Source organism: Ornithodoros turicata, chromosome 2 (genome assembly GCF_037126465.1).
Source record: "Ornithodoros turicata isolate Travis chromosome 2, ASM3712646v1, whole genome shotgun sequence".
Classification (NCBI taxonomy): domain Eukaryota; kingdom Metazoa; phylum Arthropoda; class Arachnida; order Ixodida; family Argasidae; genus Ornithodoros; species Ornithodoros turicata.
Genome location: NC_088202.1, coordinates 115,088,233 through 115,107,670, shown reverse-complemented (window position 1 = coordinate 115,107,670; position 19,438 = coordinate 115,088,233). Strand labels below are relative to the sequence as shown.

Here is a 19,438-nt window from a genome sequence, read left to right as displayed (position 1 = left end):
ACCTGCCGCGAAGTGTGGTGTCATTGCAGCATAGAAACTAGCCTGCAAAAGCAAACCTACGAAATGTAAAACAACACAGGTCGATGTTGTACCGATACCAATGCAGAATGTATGCTATAACATCGTTGCCGATGATGCAATCTAATCGTCACACCACAGTCACCGTCATCGGCTTGCTGATCACTTCGTCATTCTTCAATAAACTTGCACAGTTTGCTTGAAAATAAACAGTTATGGTAGTTACACAGCTTGACAGGTCCTATATGGCCTTGGCCTCCGACCAAACAATTTCAAGCCCTGCAGCCGTTCGTGCAGTTTTTTTCACAGACACAAAGCCGGTGGACGAACTGTGACTGTGACTTCACTATGACAGTCATATGACGTATGTCAATCGCGGATTCTATTTTCATATCGTTTATTTTCTTTCCTTCACTGGATATTTAATTGAACTCGAGTAGCCGGCGCCATTCAGGAGCGCCACATTCTCCATTTTATTTTTCCCTACACCGAACCAAACCAACCAAACCAGCTTGACATACGAAACTAATCTTGACCGTGCGCAAGCGCACGCGAGACTCACCAGTGGGTGGAGGACATTGGAAATGAACAAAGGGAAATTAACCTTTTAGTTTAGGCCGAGAATGATACCAAACGTTTTTGTTTTGTTTTTCTTTAACACCGGGAAACAATATTTATCATACGGATGTCTCGCGAGTTTAGTTTGATGATCTTCAGGCGTTTTCTTTCTCTGTGTCGCAAACCTTCAAAAACGATATGTAGTTTTAATTGTACGACTCATTTCTAAGGAACAATCCGAAGCACCATCTTCGTGTCACTGAATGCGAACTTCCCTCTCCCTAGTGTTTTCAACATCAACATCAACATCAACTGAATGCGAACACGAACATTTTTGTTACCGTTGTTCCTGGAAATGCGTCCCACACCACAGTGGTGTCGCGACAGACGCGACATCCTTGTAGCAAGTGAGGACGTATATAAACACGAATTGACAGCAGATGGTGGTGGGTGGTGGTGGTGACGAACCGGCTTGCCGTTGTTGGCCTCACGTCTGTGGGATGCGTCAGGGCTGTAGCCAGGATGAGATGATATGGTGTGATAACAGATGGAGGAATGATGACGGCCGAAATTTAAGATTTAGGGCTGTCACTGCAGAGTGACAGCAATTGACAGCAGATGACATGCCAGGACGGGCATATAACACGAATGGTTGAACAAGGATTGCATAAGAGACGGGGAAGGCAAGTGGTTCGAATTTTTGACTCGATGTTTAGCGTAATACACATGTACCGTCTCCAAGTACGGACTAGTGTAACTGCGTTCACAACGACAACCATATTTAACGTACTTCATCTAACCTCGTCAAACTTCCTGCGAGACGTGAGGCCGCATGATAACTTCCCTGACTTAACGCACGATTCCTTGAAACACTTTCGCTCCGCGACTAATCGGAGTTGGATTATGTTACGCAACATTTCAGCGCTGCTGTATGCACTGAATGGTCGTGTTGGCAGCTATTCAGACTAGGAAAAAGTAAGCCTTCATAAAATCCACCCAAGACTCATTAGGCACGACAGGGAGATTAACGGACTGCGCGTATGGGGGCGGAAATATAGCTACAAAAATCGTCCCAGACGGTCGCTGAGTTCAGACACGACATATCAATATGATGGCTGACCTGTGGCGAACAGTTGGGCCAACGCCCCTTACAGGTCGTAAGCGAGCGAGCAGCCAAGTTCTAACTAAGAGAGAAGTTCGTGGGCTCATCTGCGTATGGATTTCCGCGAACTCGGTGTTGCCCATAATGCACTGTGTTACACGGTGTGAGGAATAGTGGAAGCTATGTCATCGAACTTCGGTATGGAGCACGCATAAATGCAGTTAGGATATTCCTGTTTCCGTGCATAATGTGTGGGATTCAGAGTACTGTGGAGGTAATTCGGTGATACGTTGAGGAGCAAGTGATAAAGTGACTTCTGCTGGCATTCTGGTAGAACGGTGACGTCTCCTTAGTTGCACTACGCGGTACACGAACTGCCGGTGTACTGCAATCGTTCTTTCTTTCATTTCGAAAAACTGTGAATGTAGTCGAGTAATAATCGAAAATAATAATTAGCTTTTGTGATATTCTGCGATGAGTTTTTCAAAATGAATCGGTCAGGTTTCTTTATTTTGGGTGTTTCTCCTCTTAAATATACTACTTTACTCCTTACCACTTTACTCCACTCATCACCCGTTCTTTCCAGTCTTCTTTAGCCGTTGCTTCGGTGAAGGTTAAAAAAAGGAAAATCCCCGTTGAACAAACGAGGTAAATGATTTAGTTTCTTCGTTAAACTGCTGTTCCCTCCGGTAATTACGAAATGAAGCATTTTAACATTGCCTTCCATAATCTTCACTGGCATTTTACCTGGGGACAATGCTACCTGGCTTACTTGCGTCATGGTTGACTAAAGAACAGAAAACGAAAACCTTCAAACCTCGTTGTCCCTGCTTTGTAAGCTGAGCAATTCGGGTGCTACACCCATCAGGTGTATACCATGTTGGTTACTATACAATGCTGAAAGGTCCAGCAGAAGTGACCACGTGGTGAAACGCGACTGAGTGTGAGCAACACAAGAAAATAGAAAGGCACGAAGACCCGCGCCTCATTTACGTCTCGCTCATATTTTCTCACCGTGCAGTCAATACGCCAGCTGGATAGAATATTTATTTCAGTTGTTTACGAAATGTTCATAACATAACCAAATATGACCGAACATGAACTTTATCTATGTGCTCGTGACAGCCGGATACTGCTCCGGATACTGCTTCCGATACACGAGCTTGCCTGCATTATGCAATTCTACCCAGCACCTTGTGCGTAACAATTAATATTTCACCCGTTTCTGTAAGTCTTTCGGGGCAGCTTAACATTCTGATCACGTCCACAGTGTTCTAGAATCACAATGCAGGTAGAAACAACACAACTTTAGTGTGGAGTAATGTGATAAGTGTAATAAATTCTCCAAAAACAAATAATTGAACTTCATACTCACCAGTGTCTGTATTGGCACAGCAGTGACCAACGCACAGTGGAATCCGACGAACATACGTATATCAGGAGGCAACTTTTCAGTCGGCTCAACTATACAGAGGTTGTAATTTACTACATAGGAGCGCCCGAACGTAATTCCACAGTGAGAAGACAGCTGACGACCGCGGAAATCTCTCTGACATCAGCAGCACAAGTTCCGGCCCCTTTTCCCCGTCTAATTTCGCGCGGCACTTCAACTCGGAAGCAAGTTCATATCCACGCACTTGAAATCGACGGAAAATATTTGTGCAGCGCGACGAACTCTCTCACAACGAAATCTTTGCCCGCCTAATCCGGTGGTAATTAAAACTTTACACTCCCTTCGCACACTCCCATGGGGGAGGGGGTCTCGAAAATGGGATCGAAAGGCAGGATTATTTCTCCCGACGTAAATCACTAAAATAATCGCCATTGGTACTGAAGAGCTGAGGATATAGAGCTGGTGTAGTTGAATCCTGTGTCTAGGGATTGAACACGTATTCCGGCAAAACATCTCGCTCCACTGCGCACCTGCTATATCTCATCGAAGACGCGCGCCCTCCTTTGTTTTCTCAGTACAGTGTAGATTCATCCTTTTCTTTATTCCGCGTGTGGAGCAATACGAAAAATGGAGTTTTCGATGAATGCGAGCTTTAGGGCATTGCGTGTCTGGTTCCGACGCAGGACGGAGTCGACGCGTGAAGGAACAGCCAAAGCGATGCACTGAGTATGAGGGATGACTCTAGTAGTGCCGAGATATTGGAATGAAAAATCACGGTTGGTGAACTCGTTGATGGTGTAGGAGCGCTGCGTTCTTGATATGTGAGGTTGGGAGGGAGTATGAAGTCCTGGGGGCTTGGGCGGTGGTGAAAGCAGGACGCTTTCATAAACGAATCTGGAAGAACGCGACGCAGTTCATCGCGAAACCAGGTTGTTTGTTAATAAGATTGAACTTGTGTATGCTGTTATAATGTATAATGATGTTGATAATGTATGTTGTTACATATTAATGTGTTAGGCAGTGCACTGCAACTGGAATTGTTTAACGTGCTATATATATATATATATTTTTTTTTTTAAATTATAACGCAAAGATACGGCCGCCTGAATGAGTGTGGGGGTGTCGTTGGGTAAAAGAGCTGTTTGCGTGCCTAGACTGCTAGACGCTCTTGGGAGAGGGAACAGGCAGAGAGGGCGACACCCATTCCAGCGGTTAGTAACAGCGAGGGATACTCACATTTCTTCTTATATCCTTATGTATTTACACGCCATATTGTCAGTATCGAACTTGTTTCGTTTACCATGCCCAGGAACAACCATAATTTTCCCATTAATTTGGAGTACTTGTAGATCTTGGATGGAACAATGCGTCCTTATTGCTTCATAGCAATTTTTCATAATTTGCTGTTGCTTGTGTTGAAAAGGCTCGATACCTATCACAGCATCCCTCATTTGTAAAACCTCCAATATCATTCAATCCACACTTATTCCCTTGGCCGTACGACGAGGACCAGTCAAATCATTGGGACCTGAGACAAGGCTGGCTCTTTTATAAAGCACACTCGAAGGATATATACCTCCCACATAAACTCTATAATACTCCGGTTTGAGCCTCGCCTGAGGCGCGCTGAGAGCCTGATTAGCGCTTCTTTAAGATCCCAGTAATTTCCGCTGGAAGTAATTAACGGTCGCAGTCGTTCGCGTGTTATTTACCAATTCCTTTCCTCGAAAGCCCGCGAAGAAGCATTCAGTGAGTCCTGCAGACACTAACGGGACCCGTTACTCGTCTAATTACTTTGAGTTCGTTTGCGTTGCTCTTCTTTATTATCTGTCGTGTTCCTTTCAGCCTCTTTGCGTTATATAGCGGGATCTGCTTGTTTCTCCGTTATCCTCTGCGTGGGTGGCGATGCTAAGATGATTTTATTTTTATTTTCGTGTGGGCGAAAACGCAGCAGGCTTCGTTTCAGATACATCCCTTTAGGATCCCTTCTGCGTAGTTATCTGCGATTCATAGAAAACAAGAACTGTGTGTACTTGGTTGTGGTACATACCAAACTCAAAATGAAGCATTGGAGATTTCTGCAAAATGTGAGGCGATGGTCGAATGAAAACTTGCTCCGTCGTTGCAGTACTCAACATTAGAACCGCAAGGACGTGTGATAACTACGAATTACTAATATAATATGATAATTAATAATTACGAATACAGATAACAAACAACAGCTAAATTACGTTCACGTCGCACCGGAACGAAAATGTAGACGCATAGTCGTGAAGCAACGGAGTTAAAATCGCATTTTGCGATAGTTCCATGCACACCAGTTTCCATCGCTCATTCCAGGATCGTACGCTGTGCCGTTTCTTGCAATCTGCACCTCAGTGACAGCAATGCGTCCATACGGAAGTAATAGAGTATAATCCTCCTGAGGCCCGCTAATGAGAGGGCTGACCATCTGAGTGGACAACAAAAATCCCGTTCCAACACTTCAGATCGAATGGCATACGAATAAGAGTCCGATGGGCACTGAGATGGACAAATAGTGCAGCCATCACCCGGCTTTGAGAGCAATCGGAAGGCGCATTGTTTTGTTGTGACTCGTCAAACTGGTGGCTCTTCTACCGACGCAGTTCTACGGGAAAGTAAAAAAATAGGTTGCGTCACTGTTACATTACATTACATTACTGGAGAGGCCGAATATTTGTGTCCATTGTGGGGGACTTTGTGACTCTAAGGCTCGGTTTCAAAAACGCTAGTCATCTTTGAACCTGGTTATAGGATAGAGTAATTTGGAAAAATGTCAACGAAAAGGAACGTTATTTTGTGAAATAATTACTGTAATTGCGCAAAAAAATGAGCCTCACTTTTTTCTCTTGTGGTTCCCTCAGTTTCAGAACATCATTATAACAAGAAAATTTGGTACAAATGTACATGGGGTCACAGGAGGGTCACATGGGGTCACACTATTTTTAAAAGTTGCACTTTTGATTATTCTTCTATTCCATCCAATTTTCCAAGCCAGTGCGAATGAAACCCCGTGCTTCCGATGGGAAAACGCGTGCATCCCCCTTTAGCAGTCCCAACTGGCGTACATCCCGGAACTATGGCTTGCCAAACTTCTTTTTTCTATTCGAGGCATGGGCACTTCTGCCCGTTTCTCTTTATATTTCATTTACCAGTTATAAATAACTCCGGGAGACGGGAAACACACTTTCGGCTAATGATATATGATTTCCAGTATGATAAGAGTACAACTGGTCGAGCTGTTCTTTCGAGAGCCGTCGGAAACCTTTCTGAGAGCAATTCTCTGTATACGACTGACGTTATATACGTTTCGGTCAGTGCTTACGAAAAAGCATCGTTTCGACATTCCCGGTCCATCATTATTGATCAAAGTCGAGTACCTTCTTTTGTAGTGTCATCTATTCCAGCCTTTGTGAAAGAAAAAATAAATAAAAGCACGGAACACATTGGACTCGGAGGCCACGGTGACGTTTCCCTACTTAGAAGCCGTGAAGTGAATTGAGCTCCTATCTAACGTTGCTCTCTTTCCAACTAAGGGAAGATTTCGTCCTTTTTAAAGCATTGGCTTTGTTCAGAACACGACACCAAGGGTATTTGAAAGCCGAGACAGAATGCTTAGAAGCAACCAAACGAGTGTCTCTTCACAAAACATACAGCGAAGACGCACTCTTTTTCGTCCTTTTTGCTTCCCCTAGCCTTCGTATGTTATAGTGGGGACAGTGGCCGATTTCATTTGCCTCTAGTAGGTCACGTACGCTACATGCGGTGAGCTGGAATTCTTCAAGATTTCCGGACTAGCGATAATGTAGAACTAACGAGGGTTACTGCGATACGCGTTCGAAATTTGAAAGGTTCACGTTGCAGACTTGTCCTTCAATAACATAACTTTAAAGTCCTGTCATCTAGGCAGTACGTTTACTATTAAAGGCTGCAAAATTAATTAGTTAATTAATTAACTTCAAAAAATCATTATGCGCAGTTTCGGAAGGCCTTTTTGCGTAGTGGAACAGACTAGTGAATAGTGACGGACTATTGGTAGCGAAGCATCTATGAAACAGATACCAGCATGTTCGTCATCGGCCGCCAGTCTACTTGGCTAATTTTTTTCGTCGGCGAAATGGTTATATATTAAATAAACGAATTTTAAAGACCAGCGCCGCTTCAGTCGCTGGTGAAGGCTTAGGAGGAAACGACATCAGCGTGACGTCACTTTGATCTGACTACATAACAGGAAGATTGAGAGGGTGGTACTCACACTTTAAAAGCCTAAAAACAGTACTTCACCGCATAGACCTGTTTCTGTGGGTCAGATTGCCCGAGTGAGCAGCAACGTCGGCGCCCCAAAATGTGCAACGCGCAGTAGTTTAGAAGATGACGTGGAACTTTCAAACAGAGTTCGAGGTAACTCGTTACAAGTAACTCGTTACTGTAACTAAGTTCCTTTTTTTGGTAACTTGTAACTTAACTCGGTACTTTTGCCCCGTGGTAACTTTCAGAGGAACTCGTTCCTTTTTCAGGTAACTTTGCCAAAGTAACTTAAGTGAAGTTACTTTTAACTCGCTTTTCACTGACGTCCACGTATTTTCTTGCTTTCGCTCGGGTTCCTTCATGGCATTTTTTGCCATAAAACGTGATATTCAATCAATGACAGTTTTTGATTCAGGAAGTAAGAACCGCTACATTGAAATGAAGCTGAACCACTGTGCGCCCTCAGGGAGTAAGATGCAAAGCGTTCAGTAGACCTCTATTAGAGAAACGTCATCATGACATTGGTAGACAGACTGAAACCGAAACAAATCGGAAGGAAAGGGCTGGGTTCCACGAACGGGCACTTGTTCGCTGCCCCCTATTGAAAGAAAAGTAGGACAGAGGGTCGCGTCCCTTTAAGGGATCAAATCGTAATCCCCTCAAGACCGTGGCTTTCGCGCGCGACCTTGTTCACCTCTAGCTTCGAGCGTAGTTAAATTCTACCAAATTTTGGCGCTGTCAAACACTATGACGTCATTTGTTTACAAACAGGGAGAGGTCTATTGACCTCTACCCGAGAAACGTCATCATGACGTTGGTAGACAGACTGAAACTCGCAATCCCCTCAAGACCGTGGCTTTTGGGCGCGACCTTGTTCGGCACTAGCTTTGAACGTAGTTGAACTCTACCAAATCCGTGGCGCTGTCGAACACTATGACGTCATTTGTTTACAAACAGGTAGAGGTCTATTGTTGGACATAAACGAAAACGATCTCAGCGTGTTTCACTCCTCGGCGGGCAACTCAAGGTCTAACTCAACTGCTCACGCGCACTGCACCTGCGTAATGCTATTTTGTATCCGAAGTAACTTGGAAGTAATTCGTTCTTTTTTTAAGTAACTCAGTAACTGCGAGTTACATTTCAGGCTGAAGAACTTCATTATTAACTTAGTTACATTTTACACAGTAACTTAACATGTAACGAGTTCTTTTTGACGGGTAACTTCTCAATCTATGCTTTCGAATACAAGGTCTCGCGCTCTTCGCACTTGGTAAGATGCACCGCTTTTTCGGTGGATTTCCTACAGGTTTTGTAGCTGTCCTTGACGCATACCGCTTGAAACGCCACATAGAACCCGCTGATGAAACTCCCTACTGTTTGGATCCGTTGTCTCTTGGGCCCGAAATGGCGCTGTGCAAACTTTGCTGCAACAGCCTTATCGCACGCTGCCCAGAGGGCGCTCCTGTTTTACTGTCGTCAGCGCCACTTGTCGTGGCGGTGCTAAGTTTTCTCAAGTAGCGTACTCTCTCACCACGCACGTGCGCGCTGTGTCAGAATGATCAAGCTCTGTTGCTCTGTTGGCTCCGCGTATTTTAACATTACATATCACCCCTCTGTTGCGGCGTCAAAAAGGAGGATATCGAAGATTTTCCGAATCGTAAGTTTGAGGAAGGGAATCCGTCTACGATAACAATGTTTCGCAGCATAACGACATATATTCTCGAACAGCAGGCTCATAAAACGAGAAAAACGTGTCTCCTAGCGCAACATGCCTGAAGAATGACGACGGGGTGGATATCTCCAGTTTCAACTGGATCACTCAGCAAAACCGAGAGGCTGTGTGAGAGTCGGTGGAGTAGGCATTTGTGAAATGAACACTCGCTTTTCATTTCATGCGGCACGAATGAAAACTTGGTTTCATTCGCGCATAAGTCACCAACCACGCAACAGATGAATCACCTTTCTTTTGCATTTATCTCAAGGAAACGGCATCTGTCATTTCGCGCTGAGAAATTTTGCGCTGTAGGAGCCCTTTAAGTTTCGACTGAGTTCTTGCTGTACAGCCTCGCCGTTAAACACTTATGCAACTCAATTCGTTTCAGCGCAAGGTCTGTAGTTCGTATTTGTCGCGAGCGACATTGTATAACGGTCATCAGCTCTTCGTAGCTTATTACGTTGGAGAGACGTTTATTCCGATGGAATGAAAACGGGGGAGAGATTACACAGTGGCCTATCTGAAGGATATCGAATGCTGTGTTAACGTTTTTATCGGTGTACGATAGAAATTCGTTATGTGCGTACCACTAGTGCTGTTGCACACAGCAGCACTAGCCCCAGTGTGCCAACACCGGAAGACAGCGACAGAAAATTTGACATCAATGAGGTAGTTCTTACACAGCACCCTGAGATCCGGGACATCCTGGAAAATCATCGAGATGATCTCCCGTTGGAAGGGCTTACCCGCCGTACACAAACCCTGCTCTTCAGGTTGCGAACAAGAAGTGCTTTCACTAAATCACCATTATAGAAGATTGGCTCTCTGAGCAGCGCAAACTGCATACATTGTCAGCAAACCGAAACTGTGGTGCGGGAGAGATACCTTGCCCATTGCAGGAAATGTACGGTGCGGTGGATGATGTCCTACATCCCAGAGGCTCTTTCATGGAAAGGCTCTCCAAAATTCGCAGCCTCGTCTGCGTTCACCATGAGTCTGACCTCGCTCAAAGACTATGATTACTACTCGGACTTCTCACCAATTCTGGCAGCGACCGCCCTAGATGTTAACTTTCGGCCGTCATCATTCCTTCATCTGTTATCATCTCATCTCATCTCATCTCATCTCATCTCATCCCATCCTGGCTACAGCCATGACGCTGCCCACATAAGTGAGGCCAACAACGGCAAGCCGGTCTTCGTCACCACCGCCACGACCACCTCTGTTTTAAGAGTGCGGGTTATGTACCTAGGGCGTACGTGGTCGTAGCACCATTGTCTAATTATATGTTAGCTGGACAAGCCGTACGACAGGGATAAAGATATAATGCTGTATAATGGTTAATTTCGCAGTCTTAGTAACTAGCGAATTCGGATGGAGACACGTTTGAGGAATGGTTCCGGCAGGGCCTCAACTTCGCGATGCATCTCCTCTGCATGCGATTGTGCTATGGAGCTGCTCTTCTGTCAGGGTGCTGGATGCCTGAGGCGTTGCCAAGACACTGTGCGTCGCCGGTGATTCCGCGGCGCCACAGTGGAGCCAATCCTACCTTAGTGGAGTGTACCGTGTACGTCAACCTTCAAGGTTTCAGAACGTTTGTGGAACGATGAAATGATGTCGGTATGACTTTGAAATCGATGTACAGTGGTTTGAAAATGCTACTAAAGTATACTAAGTGGGTGCCAAAATAATGAAGTTCCTGAAATGCCATCAGGAGTATAGTGACGGGAAATGTGGCGTCATTACAAGCAACAACACAACCCCGGCTAGACGGCAGGAACGGAAAGAACGGCATTGTAGTCTTGTAACTATACACACTATTCAAAAAAGGAGTAGATCGAGGAACGACTAATCAACTTCTAGTCCCCTAGATCGCTAAGTAACAGTTCCTGCAATCACTCTCTATTTTAGTCCCCTGACTCCGAAATTTACTCCCCGGTACTACATTGAGTCACTAAACTTTCGCAGAAACTTCCGTGGAATTAGTCCCGAGAGGAACTAATGGTCGTGGCAATCTGCTCTGCAAAGGGCGTCTACTCTCTCACAAGGGTTTTATTCTCTATTTACCCACTGTGTCTAAGGATAATATAATAATATATAATGTGATAATAACTATGACTCACTCCTTGGCCCTTTGGAACCACTGAAACCTAGAGCAGCTCCGCTCGACCACCGCCATAGCATGACTCGTTTACCAAACTTTTCATCGTTTTATTTCTAATTTTGCGCCCAACAAATCTCTGTCCACTTGAAATGCATACAGAAATTTGAGAAAGGAGGGGAAAGCGACGATGCGTAATGGGTGCTCAGGCAAGCAAGCTTATCTGAGCCCTTGCACACGGCTCAGCAGGCCTCCGATAATAAACAGCGACATACACCGCGCCCAATGGAATCGCGCTCGGAGTCCTTTCTTTAGCCCTCCTCCTCTTCTGGTTCACTCCGCAAAATCTCATTTGGAATTTCGGCTCTCGTGTCTATCTCTCCAACGCCATTCTTCCCTCAAAAAAAAAGAAAAAGAAAAGAGAGAACAGAAAATAAATGCGCAGACAGAAATCTTCGAAACAGGAAGCCCCTCCGCGTTCACATCTTTACATGCGCCTTCACTTATTTCTGAGCTTCCGTTTGTAACGAGGAGACTGGGATAAGGCGACTTTTGTGTATGCTTTGTCTGCGAGAGCCTCCTGAGAAGGTGGTGGCGCTATTGGTGCGAGTTATGCACGAAATAATACGGGATAGAATGGAAAGAATATGCACGGAATCTATAAGCGTTACAGGCGTGCGTTGGTCGCAGTGTGTGTGGGAATTCAGGAGCACCGGATGATATTACGACCAAATGTTCCGTTTAGCCAATAGGTGTGATTACATCCAAACGATACATAACGTCAGAATCCCTCATTTTGGGTCGGGAGTTTCATTACACTGCTTGTAACAAAAAAGAGAAAAAGAAGCACTACAAGCTGCGTCATACCGGTAAATAAGCTGTCGTCTGGTTCATAAAGAATCAATAGCCTTGTCTTTCAATTACAATAATTGCACCCTGGTATCACAGTAAAAGGAGAAACCTCCTGTTTTGCGCTTTAACTTCGATATTTTTTTCTTTTTTTTTTTTTTTTTGTAGTGATTTTCAGTTTTTTCCTGACCCATTATCCTGCGAGCAAAAATCGAGGGAAGAGGGGGCGACTGTGATTCATACACAACGATGTCGGATAGATTCATTCATCCACTAGGATTGTTTACCATAAGGAAGATTGTTAATGTGAGTGCAGTAAAGCCTGAAATATAAAACCTGCTTTCTATTTGTGGCCCGTATTAGGAATGTCGCATACACTGCGTTTGGCCTGAATGTCTAAGGAGGGCCCTCTTTTGTTTTTGCCTTACTTGTATACTATGATTAAAACGGTTCCGGGACATTTGATCGAACGCCGTTTGGTCGAAAGCCGTTTGATCGAACGCAGGGCATTTGGTCGAAAACCATTTGATCGAACGCCGTTTGATCGAAACGGCAGCGGTCGTTTGATCGATTTTTTTAATTGGTTCACTTGGAGTGTCGAAAATGACAAAAAAAGACAAGGAAAAAAAAAAGCTGCAGTACTAAATGCAGTTATCCTAAGGAACATTTAACTTTGTGTAATCTGCTTCCCCGTAAACACTTTCCTCGTGCTAACCCTTTTTTTGTGTCCAAAAAGCAGTACAAGGGCCAGGGTTGTTCACCGTTAACCCGTTGGACAACCGAATAGGTTTTTCCGCTCCGACACATAGTGAGTAAACATGCTGTACTTGTCAATCCCCCAACCCTTTGTGAAATAATAATAATGTCAAGTATTAAACATTTTGGCAAATGAATTAAAAAATAAGTAAATGACATTTTTGATTATTTATTCCCGTCGAATGTGAACAAATTTTAACAGTGGATTATTGTTTGTGATCAACTGACCACTGTATAGGAGAAAGAATAGTTTCAGTTTATTTACTTTTCGCCTATGTGCAAGTGAACCTAAATTTAGTTCTTGCAACAGACATGTAGCCGAAGAAGTCCTTCGAAACTTAGACAGGATTATAGGGCAGCAGATCTTTGTACTTTCTCTATTTCTTCGGATATCGTGCATGTGTGGTGATTCGAGGCTGCAGATGCATACGCTAAGGTCGAACTATGGTTTTACATGCTGTTAATTTAATATCTCTCGTTGTACCATGGCGAAATTTCGTTCGTAGCACCCACAGACTTCGAGTGGCTTTGCACATGTGAGTATCCCGTTTCAGGCAGTTCCCTTTAAATGTGTCGCCAGCAATAAGAAGGGTGCCCAGAACAAGGATAGACTATCGGCTGCTCTCAACCTGGGGCAGCTTTCTTCAATATGTGTCCTACTGATACGTAAATGACAAACGCCTGCAACTAACCAGTGGTCTCCCCTCTTCGGCTGCAAAAAGCAAAAAAAAGAAGAAGAAAAAAGAAGAAGAAATAAAAAAGCAGAGGACACTGATTGCCTGCTCCGTATGCTCGAGTCAAAAGTTACAGAAAAAGTGGTGCGGACAACACAGTGCATGCAGCTTTGAATTCCCTTCGAACAAACGTCTTTCGAACAAACGGCGTCGATGAACCGGCTTTCGATCAAACGGCTTTCGACCAAGCGGCGTTCGATCAAACGCCTTCGATCAAACGGCGTTCGACCAAACGGCGTTCGACCAAATGGGCGGACACCGATTAAAACCAGTACCCATCGCAAAGTTTAGGTCACTTCGCTAAAAACGTAATTCTCTGAACCGACTTTCGCTAAAACGTTCCCCAAAGCGGTATTCTCTAAAACGTGTCTCTCCAAGAAGAAGCCTCTAAAACGAGGTTCGCTGAAACGAGGCTCGCTCGCAACGAATTGTATTTGTCTCTGTAGAGCGTTGCAACATCGCTGCGGTTCAGCAGTCCTTCTAGCAGTGGCATTAGATGACCTACGGTACACTGAAGAAGGAGCAGCATCTCCTGGTAACCTATACACGCTAACCACTAGTTGACTCTCTCTGAAGAGTGTCCTGGACAGACTGGCTGATTCGGACGTGAAGAAGGTTCTTGCAGAGTACTCTGCAAAGGCAGCGCATGTTTCGCGCCCTGGTGCTCTTCCTGAAAGCACAAGAGCTGCGGCCACGTGCTTAAACATTCACAAGGCTCACGAAATCTCCAAACAGTGATTAGTTTGTTTGTTTGTAAGGGAAAAAGGGGGAGAAATTGAACTCGTCTCCCGACGTGTTCTGCTACTCCTAACAAATTCTCACCCCCCCCCCCCGCACCCCCACCCCCAAAATACTTCTCTGGTGCTCTACTCCCAAGTTTGCTATCCACTATTCACATGTTAGCTATTCAGAAATCTACTGTTCATATGTTCACTAGAAGTCCACTTCCTGTCGGCGACTGTGCTGTCTGAGGTTTTCCCTGGGTTTTCCGAAGACTTTCCAGACGAATGTCGGCACAGTTCCCTCTGAAGTCGGCCCAGGACGCATACTAGCCCCCAGGGATGGGCATAAATACATTGTTTGAGTATTCAAATATAAATACGAAATACTTTGTTGAAATGGGTACTTAAATACTCTTCATGAATACTTTTCAATATGAGTATCCAAATACAAAATATAATAAGTACAGTACAGTACACGGTACGGTACAGTACAGTAAAAATAAGTACAGTATTTAAATACCGTAACTACTACCATAAATACTGTGAGGAAGATGTTATCTGGAATTACAGAAATAACAATGATCATAACAACAAATCAGCTAGGAACAATAGCATTTATTTGTTAGATTATCATGGCAATTTTAATATTATAGAATTTTCTCGAAGACTGCATCTTTTAGGCGCCTTCCGTTCGGCCGTACAATCAGACTCGCAAAGGAGAACAGCATCTCCACGGGTGCCAATGAACAAAGGCTTGTATTAAATTTGATGAAGATGCTTCGTACAACAAGGTAATCAGCCGCGACCATTGTCCGCAACAACAGTGAAAAAGTCGCCACCTAAAATGGTTTGTCGCATGTATGCTAGCTCAAACACTACGCCCCAAACTCGCCCTTCTTCCCGAAAGGTCAAATGCACGGCAACTTTAAGACATGGGTCAGTATATTCTGTATTTAGGAGTACTTATAACGTATTTACAAGAATAAATACAAAAAAGGCATTTAAATATAATTATAAATACATTTTTAGAGTCTGTATCTAAATACAAAGTATAAATACACATTTATATTTTAAATAGCATTTTAATTACAATGTATTTAAATACTGCCCACCCCTGCTAGCCCCTTGTCCCCCACTCCTTCCCGCTGTCCTCTCTCCAACTGTTCACATTTGTACGCCGCTCGTAGCCACAGTTGCTTCGCGGCGCAGGCACTGAACTTAAAAAAATAGAAGTCCGCTATTCACATTTATCCACTACTCACAATTATCTTAAGATCATGCACAGAGAATCCTAGAAGGTTGTAGCTATCCCACACTGGCTCTGAACAAATCTCACAAGTGCCTCCAAAACAGCATCCCTCGTGTTCGGTGCCAAAAATCCCTACACCTTCACTATACCGAAGACTCTGCTGTTTAGTCGATCAAGTGTAGCTTTCAGTGTAACTCTTTCGATGCATACCTAGTGCAGTGCATTATTAGTGTTTTAGCTAAAAACTGCGAGTTCTAGGGCAGCTGACCGCACCAATGCAGACATAGTCTGCTTTTTTTTTTTATTATTATTATTATTATTATTATTATTATTTGTTTGGGGGGGGGGGAGGTGCGGTTGCGACGTACTTCTGTCTTCCTATAAAACTGTCTTGGATGAAGGCTCAGATTGACAGTCATGACAAACAAGCGTTAAGTACCGCAACACACATAGAAATCACGGGAGGCGTGTCCGAGGGGAGCAAGTCGAAAGAAGTATCATTTAAAGGAGGCGGCAAGCCATCATCAACGACCCACACATACAACCGAGAGAAACATAAAGGATCGCTCCTTCAGTGCAGCAAGAACGTTGAAAGCTAGGGAGCCCGCTTGAAATATCGGCTGACCACGTTCCTTACGACCACTTCGGGTCGTGCGAGACGGTCGGCGGGACAATGAAAAGTGGGGAGGGGTTGGGGACGTTGATGGACGCCTCTTGATTTAGGAGCGCCTGCAATCTAAGCCGATGTTTTGGCATTCGTCTTCGGCATAGCGGCTTCTCCAGGCATCTGTGTTGAACGGTCATCATCATCTTCAAGAAGTAATTTGATGAGCGATCTGAGAGAGGAGGGGCACCATTCGGACGAGGACGACTGAGATGGGCGACATAACGGTCGGCCCGCGGGGGAGGGCGTTATTGATGTTGGATGAATAGATGCCGAATTGCGGTGGATATATAGGCCATGTGTGTCTGCATGGCACTACTTCTTTTCTTACTTATTATCATGAAGCTGACCGGTAATATATGGAGCCAAAGCGCGTGCCATTATCTGTTTTTCTTTCCGCTACAAGTACCCGGTATATCGATACAGGATCGATCTCTATTATATGCTGTCCTTTACGGCATTTTACTGAGTGAGACAAGTAGCCAGTGGCGCGTAAGTTCCGTTCATTATCGCTAGTTAAACGTGTTGTTCTTGTTACACTTGCTCAACCTCATGAGAATGCAGACTTAAGCACCTCCCCTCTTATATTAATATTGTGCTTCGTCCCGTCTTGATACTGGAAACGTCGCAGGTTAGAAGAAAAAAAAAACTTTGATCATTGCCAACTATAGTTGAGTCAATTCTGACGATAGGTTTGGGAGAAGATGAGCTCTCATTTTATTTCGAGATTTTTATTGCAACTTTTGTATTTCGGTCACGACAACGTGAACCTGAAAACGCCGCATAAAACAACTATCACTGGTTTGCTATCGTATGTTCCATAACGAATTGTTAGAACGCCAATATTACATACACGTCTTTATTTAGAGTAAGTTTCCTTGTCCCAGATTTTCTTCTTTGATACAGCACCAACGATTATTCTTAATAAATTACTCGAGTTAATGCAGTCCTCCTTTAGGCATCTAATTTTTCTTTTTCTATTTGAGTTATTTCCGTTGGTGCACTGGTCTTCCTTTACTTAGATGCACTCAGAAACGAGATATGTTGAGTAACTAGAACTTTCTCTCATGAGTGCCCCACTTTCGGTGCATGCGAAGACCTTAGGAAAAAAGAGCTCAGCTTATGCTTCTCCAAGAGGCATGTTTTTCGTCTCCTGACATGGAAATGTACTTTGGGAGATCACATAATCTTGTGCACGTCGCTGTGAGTGACATTCAGGCTCTTGATGTGCATTACCAGGCCATTAATCTTGTTTTCTTAAGCTTAGGCTTTACTGTGGCAGACAGTGTACAATGTGATTTATCTGGATAGCGCACCACTTGTAGCTGTGTACGTGGTAACGTAGTATCATGGGTGTGCTCTTGTCCCGTTTGGAGAAATGTGTATGATCAGCACTGTAACTTCCAGTACGTCGTGATAACAGCAAGTTACGCTCAAATATACACGTGTGCACTTTCGTCAAATGCGCATTATCGGTACGACTTACGCACTGCGGTCGTCTTCTGTAAGCTGTTTCCTTTTTGTTTATGGGGTTTTTGTGCCGTCACCGTTGACGTATCGCGTTGGAGCACCCCCTTCAACATCGTCCAAATAAAACGTTGCGTTGTTGTTCCTCGTGTTCGTTTGTCTTCATGTTCGTCAGTGTCCACCCTGGAGCGACAAAGGTATCGCCGCCTACAAACAATAACAACTTCATTACAACATGCTGACTGGGGAGTTTCATCGCCAGGGGCGATACTCTATACACCATTGCTCGTGGTGATGCGGGGAATGACATAATGAGCCCCTTCACAATAAGGATCGAAGTAGTATGGTATCCAGAAAGGTGAAGAGTGCTTTGAGGGCAGAGTGCTACGTACATAAACAAAGACTGATCACGTAAACATAGTGACGTAGGCATTCAGGGCTGGCCAATCAGGACCGGCCAATCAGGACCGTGCTTTCGGCAGTCGTAGCTATAATACGAGCCGAATGATCTGCACGGGCAGCCACTGGTGGTCACACAAAACCCTCTGTTTGAAATCATCTCTGTGTGTCTGTGTGTGTGGGGGGGGGGGGGGCTGATGACGTTCAGTAGTTAAAAAAAGAGGGGGAAAGAAAAGTCTGCCTGCTCAGCCAAGGTGGCAAGTTTGACTCCTGGACAACAACAACAACAACAAAGAATAAAAAGGAGCAGAAATTAAGACAGTCCTACGGACGAAGCGGACCGATGGCGATTGGCTGGGGCAGATGACACCTCGACGTTGTATGTCTGCGCGTCATATTTCAATTGTTTCCGAAAGACGGAGAACATATTCTCGTCGCGAATCCGTCTAGGCCTACTTGGAGACAGGTGAAACAAGACAAGTAGTGTGCGGCACATTTTGCTGACGAATGCATCAAAACAAATCCGGAGGTGCTCATTAGCCCTGGCTTGTCAACGAAGTACATGAAAGGAAACGGAAGGCACAAATCTTCACCTCCACTTGGCGTTTCTGCTTACGTTTGATTCCAGCTGCGGAGAAAAAGAAAGAAAAGAAGATAAACAGGAAGGTGAAGGAAAGTCGCGTCTCCGAAGTGCGCAATGAACAAAATAAAGAAAATAATGGCGTTCCTTCACGAATATTTTGCGGACGATCTATCGAACGGATTTTTGTTTTGAAAACGGCTCCGATATCAGGTGACCGAAGGGACCAGATGTTCTCATTGGGACAACTTCGTAGCTTTTATCATCAATTAAGAAGTTAATTATTGAAAGTTAATTAAGGCATTGCTTTAGGAGTTTGCTGATGCCCTCCTAAGGAGTGCCCTTCAGCATATGCTATATTGCAATTGATTTCATCATTATATATATATATATATTATATCGTCTTTTTTTGAACTTATATATATATATATGTGTGTGTGTATTTTTTTTGTTCGCATTTAGCTGGGACACCCTGTATAAATTGGCCTCGTTGGCTCAGTTGGTAGCCTGTTCGTCTAGTGATCCCAAAGTTGCGGGTGCGAACCAGGCCGAGGACGCCAGCAACTGGGTGACAGGGTACAAGTTGCTTTGACACGCCGTCTTCCGCGAGAGACGTTAAATATGGTGTGCCGCGTATTTAGATTTCAGCGCACGTTAAAGAAACCTCAGGCGGGCAAAATTAGTCCACAAACCCGACCACTGTAGCGTCGCTCATGATCATCGTTTTCTCGCGACATAAAGCCACGAAATATTATTATTATAGATAAGGATGGATCGGTCAGCACTTGCCTTGGTATTGACATCAGACTTCCAAACGGGTGACCCGTACGGTACCATTCTCTGCTAGCGTGTCACCCTGAGGA

General features: G+C 44.4%; 1 protein-coding gene and 1 long non-coding RNA gene across 3 annotated transcripts in view; one reads left to right on the top strand and one right to left on the bottom strand.

The window, feature by feature from the left end:
- The window catches only part of LOC135385968 (uncharacterized), a 261,800-nt gene that overhangs the window by 107,293 nt on the left and 135,069 nt on the right, over positions 1–19,438 (top strand). The window lies entirely within an intron of this gene.
- LOC135385969 (uncharacterized) overlaps positions 1–19,438 on the bottom strand; it is a 55,811-nt gene that overhangs the window by 14,304 nt on the left and 22,069 nt on the right. Inside the window, exons 2-3 of the long non-coding RNA XR_010420545.1 lie at positions 19,365–19,431; positions 17,616–17,803 (exon numbers count right to left, since the gene is read on the bottom strand). This is a non-coding gene — a long non-coding RNA (uncharacterized LOC135385969). The remainder of the gene's footprint in view (positions 1–17,615; positions 17,804–19,364; positions 19,432–19,438) is intronic.